Source organism: Elaeis guineensis, chromosome 5, assembly GCF_000442705.2.
Source record: "Elaeis guineensis isolate ETL-2024a chromosome 5, EG11, whole genome shotgun sequence".
NCBI classification, from domain to species: Eukaryota; Viridiplantae; Streptophyta; class Magnoliopsida; order Arecales; family Arecaceae; genus Elaeis; species Elaeis guineensis.
The window spans coordinates 78,731,443-78,747,762 of record NC_025997.2 but is presented as its reverse complement, the minus strand read 5'-3'; the positions used below and the strand labels follow the sequence as shown (position 1 = coordinate 78,747,762).

Below are 16,320 nucleotides of genomic sequence, written 5' to 3'. Positions count from 1 at the left end.
AATCAGATCTATAAATTTGAAAATAGAAATAAAAAGAATAAAAACTTACATTAGGATCGCTATCCTCTTGTAAGTTGGATCTAGATCGAATCTTGGTTCTATTTGAAGTCACGCACGTGCCTGGCCTCTACAGTTATCCACACAGAGTTGAGGTGAGTCTGAAGCTTTTTTGATTATCGAGATGCTAGCTTCTTTCAGATCTACTTCGAACAATTGAATCTTATCGTAGAAGAAGACAGCACGATTATTTTCGCACAGGACCTTAAAGAAGATGCAAGAAGAGAACCTTTTCTCTTTTTCTTCTCTTCTTTCTTTTTTCTTCTTTTTTTCTCTTATTTTTCTCTTTTATTTTTGTGGAAAACCTGATGGAATTGTGGTTAGGGCGTCCAAGAGGTGGGATGCCCTTCTTATAGGCACAAGGATGGGCAGCCATGATGAGTCACACGTCCAATCCTAGAAGGAATCCAATTTCTCTTCAATTTCTATGCCAAAAATAAGAGAAATAAATTAAATAAATTTTTAATCTAATTCTTAATCGGTTAGTATTTAATTAATTTTTAAATTGAATAAAAAAAAGAGTCTTAGAAAGATGGGGCATCAACTATTGGCGACCCTCCTTTTCATATGCGTGCTAGGAGAAGGACATTGAGCTTTATTAATTACTTAAAAATATATGTTCAAAAATTTATAAATTTTATATTTTTATTGAGAAAAAAAAAACTTAGTAGTATATTTGAGCACGTTGATTAAAATATGTATATATGGAAATGATTCTCCCGATATTTGGGTTAAAAAAATAAAAAACATACATAGAAGCCCGGCCCATAGCCAAGGGCGAATGCAGATGGCTGCAGCCGCATTGTTCCTCTCGTAGATGAGCCCATGCAGTAGTAAATTGACGTTCTGTACCATGGAAGATAGCAGAAGGGAGTATAATTACCCAACATCAACCGTTAAAAAAAAAAAAAAAGTGAAGCGCACTAACCACTCGGCAGTCAAAATTGACACAATGGGTGATGCGCATCCAATCTCGCTCGCCTCTATTCTGCTCCTCCTTTCTGCGCCCTTGATCCTTCACCCTCAGCCCTCGCTTCTCGACATCCAGTGATTAGCACTGGTGGCAGTCACCGTCTCCAACAGGTAAATCCCCTCCCTTTGTCCACTTTCTCTTTCTCTCTCTCTCTCTCTCTCTCTCTCTTCCCTTCTCCCCCCTGCGTTCTCTCTCCGAACGTCTAAACCCCCCACCGCCCCACACTCCTCCCCATCCCCGAAACACGCACAAGAACACCCACCCAGGCATTCACCCCGATGCGGCTGCAAAGGCCGGCGACGACGCCGACGCCGACGCCGACGCCGACGCCGGCGAGGACATCCCAAACGATGCCGCACACGCCCTTGATCCTTCACCCTCAGCCCTCGCTTCTCGACAGCCAGTGATAATCACTGGCGGCAGTCACCCTCTCCAACAGGTAAATCCCCTCCCTTTGTCCACTTTCTCCTCCTCCTCCTCCTCTCTCTCTCTCTCCGTCTCTTCCTCTATCCCCCCCTGCGTTCTCTCTCCGAACGTCTAAACCCCCCACCGCCCCCCACTCCTCCCCATCCCCGAAACACGCACAAGAACACCCATCCAGGCATTCACCCCGATGCGGCTGCAAAGGTCGGCGACGACGCCGACGCCGACGCCGGCGAGGACATCCCAAACGATGCCACACACACAATCCTCGCAGGCTTCCCAGGCCTCCCTATGCCCCCCGTCGCGATCGGCGGTGATCTCCTTCACCTCCGGCCCCGACTCATTGGTGGCCAGCGCCGGAGCATCGGTCGCGTCCTCCTGCTTCTTGGGTGGGGCCTCTTCATCCTCGCGGGGCTCGAGATCGCCCAGCTTCCTCTTGTGATCCATAGCGGATGGCGCGATCTCTCTCGGCACGGACGATTCCACGGCAGCCATGGCGTCCTCGTGGAGAGCCTCCGCTTCGTTCACCGCTGGCACAAAGCATCGAGGGATCCCGATCGTCCCTGGCAGAAGGCATGGAGGGGGGTCTTCTTTATCCACTTCTTCGTCATGGGCCACGTGGTCAACATCGCTCGACTTTTCGCTGGCCACGGCGTCGACTCCCACCATCCTTCTCACCCCGGCCAATATCGCCCTCATCTAGCCCACCGTCGATCGTGCAGCCGCCGCCAGCTTGCCCCTCCGCACCATCCTCTACCCCTTCCCTTCCACCGCCTCCGGCCTTCCCCCCAGCGTCGAGAACATCAGCGCCCACCCCCCTCTGAATGCCACAAAATCGACGCCGCTTCTCTTCTCATCCGCCCTAACCACGACCGCCTCCTCCGCCTCCACAACTGCTTTCATTCCCACTAAATTGAAAGTGAGCTTTCCCCTCCGATCTCCCTCAGGTGCTTTCCTTCCCACTGATCTCCGGAAAAGAGAGAAATGGAAAAAGAACGTAAAAGGAAAAAGAATTGATCAATCTATGGGAAAAGGTCTTCTCTTTTAATTTTTCCACTTTTCCTTTGTCTTGGTTGATTATTTCTATGTTTTCCTCTAATTTTTCCTCTGCCTTTTCCAGTCTTAAGAGTCTCGATCAGAGCGGCCAATAGGGAAGTTTAGATCCATTCTCAAGAGTCTCAATTGGGTGGGAGGTTTGGAGCAATCAAGGTAACTCTCTCTCCCCCTCTCTCTATCTTCTCTATGCCGTTTTTTTATTTTTTTATTAAAATTTAATGTTGTTAGATTCCAAAGGAAAGGGGTCGGTCCAAGCGTCCAAAATGGGATTTTGATTTGCAATTTTGCTGTGTTAGAATTATTTGCCAGTTTTTCTTTTTTTATTGCATTTAGAGATGGTTGGTATTTTTGTTATTATAGTTTTCACCATAGTTTATTGAGAATTATGTATATTTTTGATAACTCCCTCGGGTGCTTCCCTTCCTATAGATCTCCAAAAAAGAGAAAGAAATGGAAACAAAAAATAGGAAAAAAGGAAAAAAATTACCCAACACAAAAACCCAGCCATCGTCTAAGCTTCCCTATTTGGCCGTTCCAAGCCTCCCACCCGATTGGGACTCATGAGGACGGAAAAAAATAAAGAGAAAAACAGGGAAATCATAGGAAAAACCAACAAAAACAAAGAAATTTTTTTTTTTTGCTTTTCGCTTCCTTTTCTTTTCATTTCATTATCTTTTTCAGAGATCTATGGGAAAGGAGAGCACTTGAGAGCAAAGTTTTTAAAGGCACAAGCCGCACCAAGACGCAAAAGGTGCCAGGAGCCTAGGCGCAAGGCGCAAGTGCATGCCTGAGCAAGGTGAGGCGCACATTTATTAAAAATAAGATGAAATATGCATAATATGTAAAATTATATATGTTCAAATTACAATCAAAATATCATTAATATTACAATGTAAACTCATTAAAGTTTGAACACAAAACATGTAGCATTTTGCATACGAACATTTAAGCAAAATATATATAGATATAGGTACCCAACACAAAATCCTAGCCATCGTCTTGCTGGCTAAGCTTCCTATTCGGCCGCCCCAAGCCTCCTACCCGATTGAAACTCCCAAGGATCGAACAAATAGAGGAAAAATCGGTGGAAAACATAGGAAAAATCAATGAAAACAAAGGAAAGATGGAAAAAATTGAATGGTGAGACCTTTTCTCATATAGATTGATAATTTTTTTTCTCCTCTTTTTCTTTTCTTTTCATTCTCTTTTTCGGAGAGAGATCGGAGGGGTTTTTTAGGTTCCGGTTGGAATTTTGGTGCGACTTGTGGCGGTGTGAGTTGGTAGGTTTTGAGAGCTTAATCTTCGTAGAAGCATGATATTCTGTGGTGAAAATTCAGTTCTCCTGTACCTTGCTAAAGAAAAAAAATGTCGGAAGAGATACTGAGATGCTGAGATACTGATGGATTTGCTAAACAAATTTTTATATTGATTACCTGATACCAAATATTGAGAGCTAATATTCTTCATAAAAGAAAAGAGGTTTGATGATTTGTAAAGGCAGGAAGATGAGGGATTAAATCAAAGTTGATTATAGTTAAAAATGCAATTTTCCTAGTTTTCTTTTGCTAGTGGATGCTCAATCCCAATCGGCCCAAATTGGGTTGGCTCTGTTTCTAGCCCAAACTAGCTAATTTTGGTCCGCCCGATTGGGTTTCAGATAGGATTTGGGCCTGGGCTTAGGTCGGGCTCAAATTTGGATTATCTAGAATTTTTGGACCTAAGCCCGGCCTAGAGGAAAATTTTAGGCTAAGCCGGTCCAATTCCAGCCCTACCATCAACCCATTGATCTGCTTTTTTCTCCTCCTTTCCTTTTTCTCCTTGTAAGTAGGGGCAGCAGTCGGGTCGGGTTGGTCATAAATGGGTCGGATCAGTGCAAGTCAGATAGAAAATTCTAAATCTGAATCTGATCTGTTTATTAAATAGATCAAAATTTACAATATGAACATGACAAATTTAATAAACAGGTAATCCGATCCGACCTGTTTAACCTGTTTATTAAATGGGTATGACATTCTACTATTGAAGCATAATTCGAATAATAATTTAACCAATAAATATTTGTGAAAATTCAAAAATCAATATTCACGGAGGATTATTACAAGTGAATAGTTCTACCCTAAATTAAAAAAAGAATAATGGTTTAATTCACTTGAAACACACCAGTTCGGTGATTATAATCAGACTCGGGCATGATGAGAATGAATGAGACCCGAGCATTGCGGCGGCGGCACCGACCTCCCCCTCCGTGCGCCGCCGGGCGCGGCAACGGCGCTCAGGTGGGGCTCGATGTAGTCGAAGTGAAGGGCTTGCCGCACCGATATGGGCTCCCCGACCCACAGCCGGACTAGGCTGATGCCGAGTAGAATGATAGTGATCACGATGAAGACAAGGACCATGGTGGCTCCAGTAGCCTCGAGGAGGCCAACGGCGAGGTGGCGGAGGAGGGCAGTGCCGGTGCAGGCGATGCGAATGGGGGCGGTCTTGGAGTCCTCGTGGAGGGCGACGATGGGGGCGGCAAGGGAGAGAAGGGCGGAGACTATAAGCTCCAATTGGGCAGCTGCTATTCGGATGAGCCACCACCCTGATTTGGAGAACAGGAGGAGGTCGCCATCATCAGGCTTGTGCATCATTTGCTCTGTTTCTGGAAGGAGGGGAGGAGACGGCGGTGATAGAGGCAACATGGGGCACCGTCGCCTGGTTGGCCAAGAGAAAGAGCAAGCGGTAGAGGAAGAGGAAATGGGGCATCGCTTGGTCGCCCGTTCGGCTGCTTAGGGTTAGAGAAGGATTGTGAGGGTCAAAACAGTGGCCCACGTAAGTGTTTTCGTCTTTTCGAGTTTTCGGTCACGATACATGATGAAAACACTATTTTAAACGGGCCACCTCGTGTCCCGGCCCCAGGTTTATTCGTCCAAACATGTTATCTAATTTGATCCAACTCGATCTGATCCAAAAATTAAACCGATTAAATGGATTAAACAGGTCAGCCACTTAAAACTTGAATCCAATTCGAATAATAAACGGGTTAAATGGGTCAACCTGTTTACGATCCGAACCCTTTTAGCCTAAATCCAAACCTGTTCATGGCACATTGAATGTGGATCGGATCATATTTTGCCACCCCTACTTGTAACCGACTCCATCTCCTTCTTCTCCTCCTCCTCCTTTTCTTGTCCTCTTCTTCTTCCTGAATCATCCTTCTAATTAGCCATGTAATCTCAGTAGAGCTGAAACCGGATAGGATACTAGCATATCCGTATCCATATTTGTTTTGTCTGACGAATACAAATATGGGTAGGAATATTCTTTGGATGCAAAAATTCATATCTATATTTATTTTAAACGGATACGGATACAATTCAGATACTGAGAATGTGGATATAATTACAGATATAAATTGGATAATTAAACTTTATGACTATAAAATAAAAAATATTACTAAATAGATAATAAATCAAATTAATAGCATGTTTATATGGTTGTATATTTTTCTTAAAAATTAATAAGTACCATATAAAATTATATAGGGTTACAGATAGATTCGGATATAGATTGGATATTGTCTATCTATATCCATATCAATTTTTCTTTGACAGATATGGATACGGATATTAGTCAAATTCTCAAATTTCTGTCTATATCCGAATTGATTCGGATATGAAAACAGATCCGAATAGATATTATCCATACCACTTTCACCCCTAAATCTTAGTAGATTAATGGTTTCATTAAACAAAAAAAATCTTTGTGGATTGATGCATTTTCTGGAAGTATGCTATGTGTGCATTGCACTTTATTAAAATTGTATGAAATTGCCTGATTAATGTGAGATTTGTGCAGAAGTTATAAATTTCTTTATAACATTCTTCTGATTTTTGTTTCTGTGTATCAAAAAAATATCTCAAAGAATCACTTTTACAGTGATAATTATTAGATCCTGAATATGGCCAAGACAATAAACCTATTTTGAAGTAATGGCTAATATTAGATGCCAATCACCAAAGTTAAAAGCAATTGATTTTTTTGGTAGTTTCATCTGCATATAATGTATTCATTAACAATATATTTCATTTAAAATGGTAATGCAATCCTTTCCTGGTTCAAATTCATTTTTTCCCATATTGTTTCTTTTAACTTATTAGTATGCAAGGAAAAGCAGCTTACTAGCGTGTGACCCTCTTATCACCGTACTGTAGTAGCATTCATTTTTCCCTTTTTCAGTTTTCAGACAGAAAAAACCACTGGTTATCAAATAGATTTTGGTTTTTAGATTTCAGAAAGAAAAAAAAATAAATAGGTTTTTTCAGTTTCAGAAAAACTGAACATTGACAGCGATGCCAAATGCAACCTAAATTTACTAATTATGATGCTTACTTTTGGCCTAGGAGTATCTACACTACAGTCAATAATTAAATTTACCTGGTGGAAAAGGAAGTCCATTAGATTAGAAGCTCTAGAGATGTGTGTTTCCATGAAATTAGGAGTCCTAAATAGTGTTACTATGAACAATTAGGTATCGTTCAATGTTGGGTTAGGTTGTCTGGGTTTTTAACCCTAACAGTGTTATCCGAACAGAGGGCACGAATGTTCTAAAGTGTCCGACATGGTGATCTTAAAAATCTTGGATATGAGACATGACCATATACGTACATATTAATTGTGATATAATCCTTTGACTCCAAAGAGAGTGTTTTTTCCCTCTGTTGGAAATGAGCCTAGAGCAAGCCTAATTTTTACTGAACAAATATCTCATGCAATTAGCTTTTAATGAAGAAGAAAATGAATATGTAGAGATGGCAAAAAATTAGATGAAGCAGACTTCATGGCCGACAAATCAGTTGACTAACTGCCTTCCCAATAATTGTGGATTGCCAGAAGGAGTAGGACTGAATGAGGACCTTCGTGAAGAAGCATGTTGGCCTTGGTAGGCCATGATGTAGAACAATGAATCCACACAACAACTGTATAAGAATCTCCCTCCACCCATTGATACTTAAAAGCATAGAATGGGATGGCTACAGTGATACCTTCCCAAGCAGTTTGGAGCTTTGGCTCAGGAACAGTGTCATCATTAAACATTCTACCCCTAACATGAATTGGTCTGCTTTGTGAATCTTTGAGGAGGAACACAACTCCTGCCAAGTTTGGATAGACAGATCCATCAAAGTTGAGCTTAATCAGCCCAAGGTGAGGGGGCTGCTAACAAATCAATGTTGAACAAGGACCCAGAGGGCCATGGGAGCCCCAGTGCCTCAGATTGGGGATGGAGCTCCATTGATATTTAGCCTTTATACTTTGAAGTCAGCCAGCAAGCCTTTCCAGCTATCTGAATTTGGGTTCTTGATGGTTGGAAGATGGTCAATTTTGGAGATCTGTAACAGCCATGCTATGTAGCAAAGCATAGTTTGGACGTTTGACTTGGAACAACCATTGGATAGATAGGTAACTTGTTCAAGGAAGAGCTGCAAGAATTTTGATGTTTAAATTTTCTTTTTCCCATCTTAACCCAAGTAGCATCGTCTAGAGTGGGGGCTGATAATAACATGTTCCATATCTTCTAGAGTGCGCGTGTACGTTATCACAATTACATTGGTTAGGGGGAGTAATCTTATAGTGATTGGAATTTGCTTACAAGGAAGTCACAGCCCACATAGTTTCTTCAAGAAAAAGATCTTGACCCTTGGATCAAGGTTTTTGGAACTGGTATCTGTATCGGTTCTTGATCGGTACGGTACCGGTACCATATCGTATCGAGTGTCGGTATGGCTTGGTGTGTCGATTCCGTATCGGCACAATTTTTTTTCATTTTTTTTGAATCCAATCAATTTTTTTGAATTTTTGAATTATTTTAGATCCAAATTAATGTTCATTTATATCATATAATGGTTCTATCACTCTAAAATAAAATAAAAAAAATCTAAAATAATGCATTAAATATATTTAAAGTACTAATTATAAAGAATAATGTACTAACTTCAAGATCTTTACTGATCTAATATCTTGTCAAATGTCTATAATGCATGTAGATATCTGGATTATTCGCATACTTAGACCGCCCCTCTAATCAAGCAGCATTGTAGTTCTGAATGTTCATCCCATAAGACATCCTTTCTAGATTGTAAAACATCTCAGATCTCTTGTTCAAGCTTTGGCTTTAAGAGGTATCCTCGGGTTGATGGTACGGCTATGAAGGGGCCATCGAAATATACCGATAAGGCTGCAACTATCTGAGTGAGCTAACTCCATGCTTGACGAAGCTGCAACTATCTTTCTTTGTCTTTTTGCTGAGCAGTTGCTTGACTTCCTCTCGTGCCCCTCTATGACTGACTTTGCTGTGCTTGGAAGGATGGATGTCTTTTTTCTTCTTGAGATGATTGGCCTCGTCTTAACAGTTATCGCTCAAATCTCTAGGAGGATGTCTCAGACATGGAGTCACATGATGAATGGCTCTTTTATGGCTCCTCAGGTTGTGGCTGATCAGTTGAAATCTTATGTGGAATATTTCAATTTATCCATGGCCCTGGATCTACTTTAATCTCCCCCAAATTGGTTGGTCGTGGAGGGGATCTCGACTCATCAAGCTCCGGCTCCTGCTATTGGCCTGCAAGCCATCCGATCATCGGATCTTTGTCATCAACATCATAATCATCTATCGTTGGATTCATCTCCTTCAGCTGTACTTCCTCCTAGATGCATTTTAGTTTCAACTTCAGATTATAGTGAATGTATACAAGATCGTGAGGTGCTTTTGTGTCAGATGATTTTGCTTGCTGTAGATGAGGGCGAAAATTGACCAATTGCACTCACAACCACTAGAGGAGACTGTTTGGAAAAGAATGCGGATAACCACACCTTTCAAATTATCTGTGGACTGTCCAAAATGAATCGACCATTCAGTCACAAAAATATTAAGCAAAATTATGTATCAAATTATATAAAATTAATAGGTATGTAATGCCAATAAAGTCTTATTGTTATTGATGTCTAATTTATTTAGATTCAACCTTTTTTTGCTTATGACAGCCGATGAGACTCTAAAGCTGTCTATTCCCTTTCTAAATTGTTTCATCTGTGAAAAATATATTTAATAAGTTAGCGAATATGATTTTGATTGCAGATCAAATTCAGTTAAATGGTGTGTCACACCTCAGTTAACTTAACACACTTTTTCTGGACACAAATGCAATTTCTGGATCGGGCACTATCTTATATATCATATTACGGAGAGCAGTCAAAAACTCGTTATCCACATCTATCTTAGGTATATTGTACTGGAACATCAGATTCAGAGAGTATGTTGCAGATAAATTTCATAAATGATTAAATAAATTTATACGAGTCCAAGAGAAGAAAAATTTTTAGAGAATTTTTGATTTCGTGTTTACTTACTGATGCAAATTTCTATTCATCTAGTAATTCCATTGTCGCTCAATAATTTTGATGTATTCCTGAGCATATTTCGGATCTATCTCACTGATCTATTTTTTTATCCTTTTCATTGTGTGATATAAGAAGCCCATCTTGGGATATCTTTTGCTGCCCACGGTCAGAAATACCTTGTATAACGGCTTGATAGTCTTCACTATCTTATCGGTCTATTGCCAGAATGACTGACTTGTCATCATGTTCTTCACATAACTTTCCTCAGTGCCAGCCTTCGCATATCTACTCTCCTGCTATTTGGCATTGACAAACATCTGACGCAAGGCTACTTTCTTCTCCAGAAGGCTATTAAGTGTTATGTAGTTTGTAGTAAATCGTGTGACATCGGATCTCAAGATTTTCTCCTAGTATATATCTGCATCAATGACAGGATCCATGTATGATTATAGATGAATCTAGTAATAGTCTAGACGGAGTTCACTGCCTGCTGCATCCTACGAAGCTTCCCAATATCTATCAATATGAGGTCGATGCAATGTGTAGCATATAGGGTCCATTAAATATGTGGTTGTTGCTCCATCAGCAACTCTCCAGCATTCTTATACTGCGGTTCATTATCTGTGATGATCTGCATGATATTTTGCTCTCCTACCTGATCAATCACTTCCTCTGTCAGTCAAGGATGTATGCAGCATCGTGCATCTTATTTGAAGCATTAATTGACTTGCGAAAAAAAATATTTTTCATCACAATATATGAAGAAGTTGATAATGCTTTATTTGGTAGGATCGGTCCAACAATCACACATCATCTCAGTCTCGTATGTAGGCCATTTATTATTGTAAGAAGATGTCTATCTTTGCAGCTCCTTATTATTATCAAGAAGCTCATCATAGATGTCCCTAGATCTTAAAGGATATACACTCAGACCGGCAGCTTGTATAGTTAAAATGACAGATTGATAGTAAGTATTGCCTGCTGCATTCACTGAAATATAGTTTAGATGAAACCATGATCCAATAGCTCGCAACATATCTTTCTTCTTATCTTTCATTAGTATATTATCAATCCTTTGCTGTTTTGAATCTTTAGTGAAAAAAATTTGTAGATTTAAATCATGGATGGTAGCTCCTGTTAGAATCTCTTTGGAGGATCTCCTACTGTCAAAAGCCCCCACCATAGATGAGATACTGTGTTTGCCTCTACTGATGGTCTCCTTGACTGAGGAGGTCCTTCTGAACTTGAACTCTCCCCCAGCGGTCCAAAGTCGGACCCCGATTCATAGCATGACGGTCCAAATCGTTCTCTATACTTGGCCATCTTGTTCAGTTGGTACTGGTCATTCAGACTTGCCTGAATGGCATCTCAATTTGTGCCTTCTCATCATTTGGAGGGGAGGCCTTCTCTGACTCTTTAGAGTGATAGGAAGGTGGCTTTGCAGTTCGGCAGTCTGCCTCTATTCTCTTCTATTTTGTCATCTCTTTTATTATTTTAAAATCAGCGAAGTACTTTTTCATCAACTGTCGGACCTTTTGGGGGTATTTTTGACATGTGGCTATATTGGGGTAACCACCAGTCAAGTGATGCTCCGATCTAGTCATCTCTCCTTGAACTCTGTATTGCACCATTTGCATTTTCAATTGTGTCAAGTTGAGAGTATTTCACCATGATCCCAACCAATGTTACGCTTTAAATCTTTCTTATTCAATGGATTTTTACAAATTTAACAAAGCACGTCAATTTAATAGTACATGTTGGTGCAGAATTCCGCCGACACCGGAGAAGCTGGAGTCGAGGGGATCGCGGTCGCCGTCGGGACCTGCAAAGAAAGTCTAAATCAGAGTTGGGGGTGCTTTGGCAAGACCCTCCGACGCTCAAGTCAGTACTCTGCCTCAACAGAAATGGAGCACTCGAATGGGATTTTAGCAGAGTTTCGAGATAGAGTTTAGAGCTTAGAGAAGAACGTATCTGGGGTCTCTTTTATAGACGGAGAGCGTAACTGATTGACAGCGACGTCTGTAACTGCCTGGTAGTGGGCCGTTCGGGGCCATGCGGAGTTTGTTACAAAGAGTAGTGGCGTCAGGGGGCCGTTCAGGGCCACGTGGAGTTTGTTATGGAGTGGAGTGGCGTCTGTTGTCGTGATTTACCAGAGAGTGGTGAGGCCACGTGGAATCTGTTACAGAGAGTGGAGCGCTGTCTGTTGTCACGACTTGTCGGAGAGTTCGGACTGGACGGCTGAAGGTGCAGATTGGCTTTCTGTCTTAGCAATCTAAGAGAGGTTCGGATGTTTCCGAGGTTGCTGACAAGTCCACTATTGTCGGGTGCCTTGGGCGCTGATGCTGCAGGCGGAAGTCATCTGCTGTAGAAGCTCGGACGGAAACTTTCTGTTGGAGAAGTCCGGCAGGAGTCCGATTGCTAAAGAAGTCCGTCTGGAATTTGCCTGATGTGGAAGCTCGTTTGAGGACCGTTCGTCGGAGAAGTCCGGTTTCATGAGGAATCCGACAGAGGGTCGACCGACAGTGGAGTTCGGATGGCGTTGTGGAGGTTCGTCCGCTGGAGGAGTCTTGAGGACACTGTGGAAGGTCGAACGTTGGAGGAGTCCAGAATTCCATTCTGTTGTAGAAGTTCGAACGGAGTCCGGCTCTTATTGGAGTCTGGATAAAGTCCGATTATTGTAGAAGCTTGGACGAAGACCAGTTATCGTGGAAGCTCGGATGGAGATTTTTAATTGTAGAAGTCTCGCTGCTGGAGAAGCTCGGTCATTGACGAAATCCGGAAGAAGTTCGGAGTAGAGATCCGGCTGGTGGAGCCTGTCCGTTGTAGGAGTTCGTCTGTGATCCATCTACTGTAGAAGTTCGGACGGAGTCCGGCTCTTGTAGGAGCTCGGATGAAATTCGAAAGGCGGTCGACCGCCAGAGGAACTTGGATGGAGTCTGGTTACTGTAGAAGTTCTGCTGTTGGAGAAGCTCGGACATTGATGAAGTCCGGAAGAAGTTCGGAGTAAAGTCGCTCGTGGTAGGAAGAAGTCTGGAAGAGATTCAGAGGGTAGTCGATCACTGTAGAAAGTCGGCTGATAATGAAGTCCGGAGAGTATTTGAAGCAGTCCGGTAGATGAATGGGGGAGCTCATTATCGGAGAAGTTCGGATGGCATTATGGAAGCTCGGACAGTCGGGGGAGTTTAGAAAGACATCGCACAAGGTCGGAAGCCGGAAGAGCCCATGGAGGGTTGGCCTTTTACGATCTTCGACTGGGAGTATTTTATACCCAACACCAGTCCCCCCACTTTCGAGTTCGGGTTCTGAATGAAGTACAGAGAAACTTTCATAGTCGAAGTTGCCTTTCTCGATTTTTGTACTCGATTGTTTTCAGATATTTTGGCGTTTGGCGCGCTGGTGCTGAAGTCTTTTCAAGTTGAGGCGATCTGAAAAATTTTTTTCGGAATTCCCACTGGAGCGTTGTTCTAGGTACGGTGCAATAATGACTGCAATGGTCCGGGCAGTGGAGGAGTTCAAAACCTCCTCCAAGATGAGGGATCTGAAGGTCTAGTTCGGCCAGGTCGCCTACATCAAGGGCTTCGAGCTTTGTCAGGGGAAGGTGGTCAGGAAGTTTCCTGAACTGGATCTCAGCTTCCTGGATGAGGCGTCCGATGATGAAGTCGGACCTTCTGAAGCCGCTGCTGGTCTTCCTCCAGCCGGAACTTCTTCGACTGCCGTGGCTGCCACGACCGACCTTCTGGGGGCGTCGAGCTCCTCTACTTCTGCTTCAGAGGTCCGAAACCTCTAATTTTGTATTTTTTCCCTTTGTTGTGATTTTTTCTCATTTTTTTGTACTTAAGAACTATTTAATCAATGAAATCGGATTCTTCTTTACAGAGAGCTCCTTTTTCTTATTCTGCATCCTTTTTCTTCTTTTTTATTTTTTTGCACTGATTCGTGTTGTGACGCTTTTGTCTCCCAACAACAGTGCCCTGCCGAAGCTCTTCCCCGGCTGAGGAAGAGCCATTCGGAAGCCACTGCAGAGGCTACTCGCTTTCGGGACCTCCACAAAAAGGGCTTCATGGATTACACCCGGAGGAAGACTGACTTCGTGAAGGAGCTTGAGGAACTCTGAAAATGCGCCAGCGATCGATCTTGGACATAGGCTTCCAAGATCAGCTCCCTTGAGGGGGACCATGGAAGAACTGTCCATGGCCCTTGGGCAGGAGAAGGCCGAACTGCAGCGGCTGAAGATTCAGCTGGCCTATGAGCAGCAGGCGGTCAAGGATGCCGAGGCGGAGTCCGAAGTTCTGAGGAAGAGGCTTCGGGAGTCGGAGGACGAGAGTCGGCGATTCCACCAAGTGTATCGGGAGATGCTGTTAAGAAAGAAAGAACTAGAAGAAGAAGTTGAGAACTTAAAGCGATCCCTGATGATGGCTGGAACCGAGAGTTCGAAGTCGGAAGAAGTCGAGCTTCCCTAGAGCCTCTTTTACCTTTTGTTCTTCCATGTATTCTTTTCTTTTCTTGTCATTTTTTTTGTTGCCTTCAAAGGCTTTGTAATGCGCACTTTACTAATGAAATGAAAAGGAATTTTTTCATTATCTTGTCTATTCTTACTTCGAGTTGTTGTTTACCGAGCTTCTTTTATCTTTTGCCTTATTCGATGTCGACGTTGCTAGAAGGTTTCGGATCATCGTCATGTTGATTTGCCCTTTTTGTTTATGATCGAAGGTCTCTTCGAGGCCATTCGAGTTTGACACTTCCTCTCGGTGCTCGAGTTTGGGGGTCCGAACTTCTCGTTACCTTGAGGAAGTCTGTTTTCTCCGGCCAGTGTTGGGTTCCCCCTTAGAGATTGAGGGTTTTTGACAAGAGTCTCCTTCCTCGTTGAGACGAGGTCCTTTGCGTCATTGGTATAGTTCATTTTTTCCTTATCTCTGGCGTGGCTCATCGCTTTCTCTTTTTCTCTCCTTTTTTTTTTTATGTTTGGGCGAGGGTTTTCCCTCTGCTCCTAACGGGATTGTAGGGGTGTAGAAGAGTCGTTGAGGGGGCTCTTCTCCTCATCCAGTCTTAAACGACCATATCTTCGTTTGTGTCAGGATGAGGTCCTCCTATTTCCGACACAGTCAATTTCAGCTTATGTTAGGATGAGATTTTCCTCCTGTTCCTAACAGGGCTGTGGGGGCGCATAAGGGCCGTTGCAAGGGCCTCTCCCCCCATCCGGTCTCTAAATAATCGGACCTTCGACTTTGCTCATGTTAGGACGAGGTTCTCCTCTTGTTCTTAACATGGCTGTGGGGGCACATAAGGGCCGTTGCAAGGGTCTCTTCCCCCATCCGGTCTCTAAATAACTGGGCTTTCGACTTTGCTCATGTTAGGACGAGGTTCTCCTCCTGTTCCTAACGTGGCTGTGGGGGCGCATAAGGGCCGTTGCGAGGGCCTCTTCCCCCATCCGGTCTCTAAATAACCGGGCCTTCGTTTGTGTCAGGACGAGGTCCTCCTCTTGTTCCTGACGCTTAATTTCGATTGTCTGAAGGAGCTACTCCCTGTCGTTACAAGCTCATACCAAAAGAAAAGATATGCAAATATGAAACTTTTATTTAAGGCAAAGTTATTGGTAATACACTCAGATTTTCTGAGTTCCATGGTCGCGGAAGGTCTGCTCCCCGTCGGGATCCTCCAGAGATGGTGTTGATGATCCCAATTGGAGGCCGATCTTCAGGTTGTTCTTCCCTCCTTGGCGGCTCTGGCTGTGGTAGGGCCCTCGATCGATCTTCCCTACCCTCAGGCCGACGTCGGATGAATCTGTCGAGCCGACCTCGTCTGATGAGCTCCTCGATCTCGTCTCGGAGCTGAATGCACTCCTCCGTGTCGTGGCTGTGGTCACGATGATAGAAGCAGAACTAGTTAGGGTTGTGCTTCCCGAGGTGTGTGCGCATTCTTTCCGGCTTTGGTAGCTGCTCCCTGACCTCCATCAGCACTTGGGCTTTTGGAGCATTGAGAGGGGCGTAGCTGTGGAACCTTCATGGGGGAGAGCTCCGTCGAACTCTACGGTTCGGGCTTTTCTGCCTACGAGCCTGGGGAGGAGTTCGGACACGCTTGTGTCCGGGGAGAGTTTGAGAATGTGGCTGAGCTTCACTCGGCCTTTTTTTAACTGCGGACTTGCTGGAGTCACCCGCCTGCCGCTCCTTCGCGGCCTCCTCGTCCTTCAGCTTGAAGGCTTCCTCTGCTCGGGCATATCTTTCGGCCCAAGCCAGCAGATCAGCGAAGTCCCTGGGATACTTCTTTTTTAGGGAAAACAGAAGATCGTTCTTTTGAAGACCGTTCTTCAGGGCGGCCATTGCAACTGACTGGTCCAAGTTTCGGACCTCCAATGCGGCGTCGTTAAAACGATTAACGTAAGTTCGAATGGATTCTCCCTCCTTTTGCTTGATGTTGATGAGGGACTCCGAACCTCT

At 43.5% G+C, this 16,320-nt stretch overlaps 1 protein-coding gene across 20 annotated transcripts in view; it reads left to right on the top strand.

The window, feature by feature from the left end:
- Positions 1-1,208: 1,208 nt before the first annotated feature.
- The window catches only part of LOC105034850 (ABC transporter I family member 1), a 55,730-nt gene continuing 40,618 nt past the window's right edge, over positions 1,209-16,320 (top strand). For 16 of the 20 annotated variants that reach the window (XR_012141545.1, XR_012141553.1, XR_012141552.1 and 13 more), the window contains exons 1-4: positions 1,238-1,469; positions 2,401-2,487; positions 2,574-2,662; positions 3,191-3,305. The gene's annotated coding sequence lies outside the window, so the exon portion shown is untranslated. Of the gene's footprint in view, positions 1,470-2,400; positions 2,488-2,573; positions 2,663-3,190; positions 3,306-16,320 lie in introns of all 20 variants that reach the window. The other 4 variants (XM_019847109.3, XM_073257970.1, XM_073257977.1 and 1 more) reach the window with 4 other exon arrangements.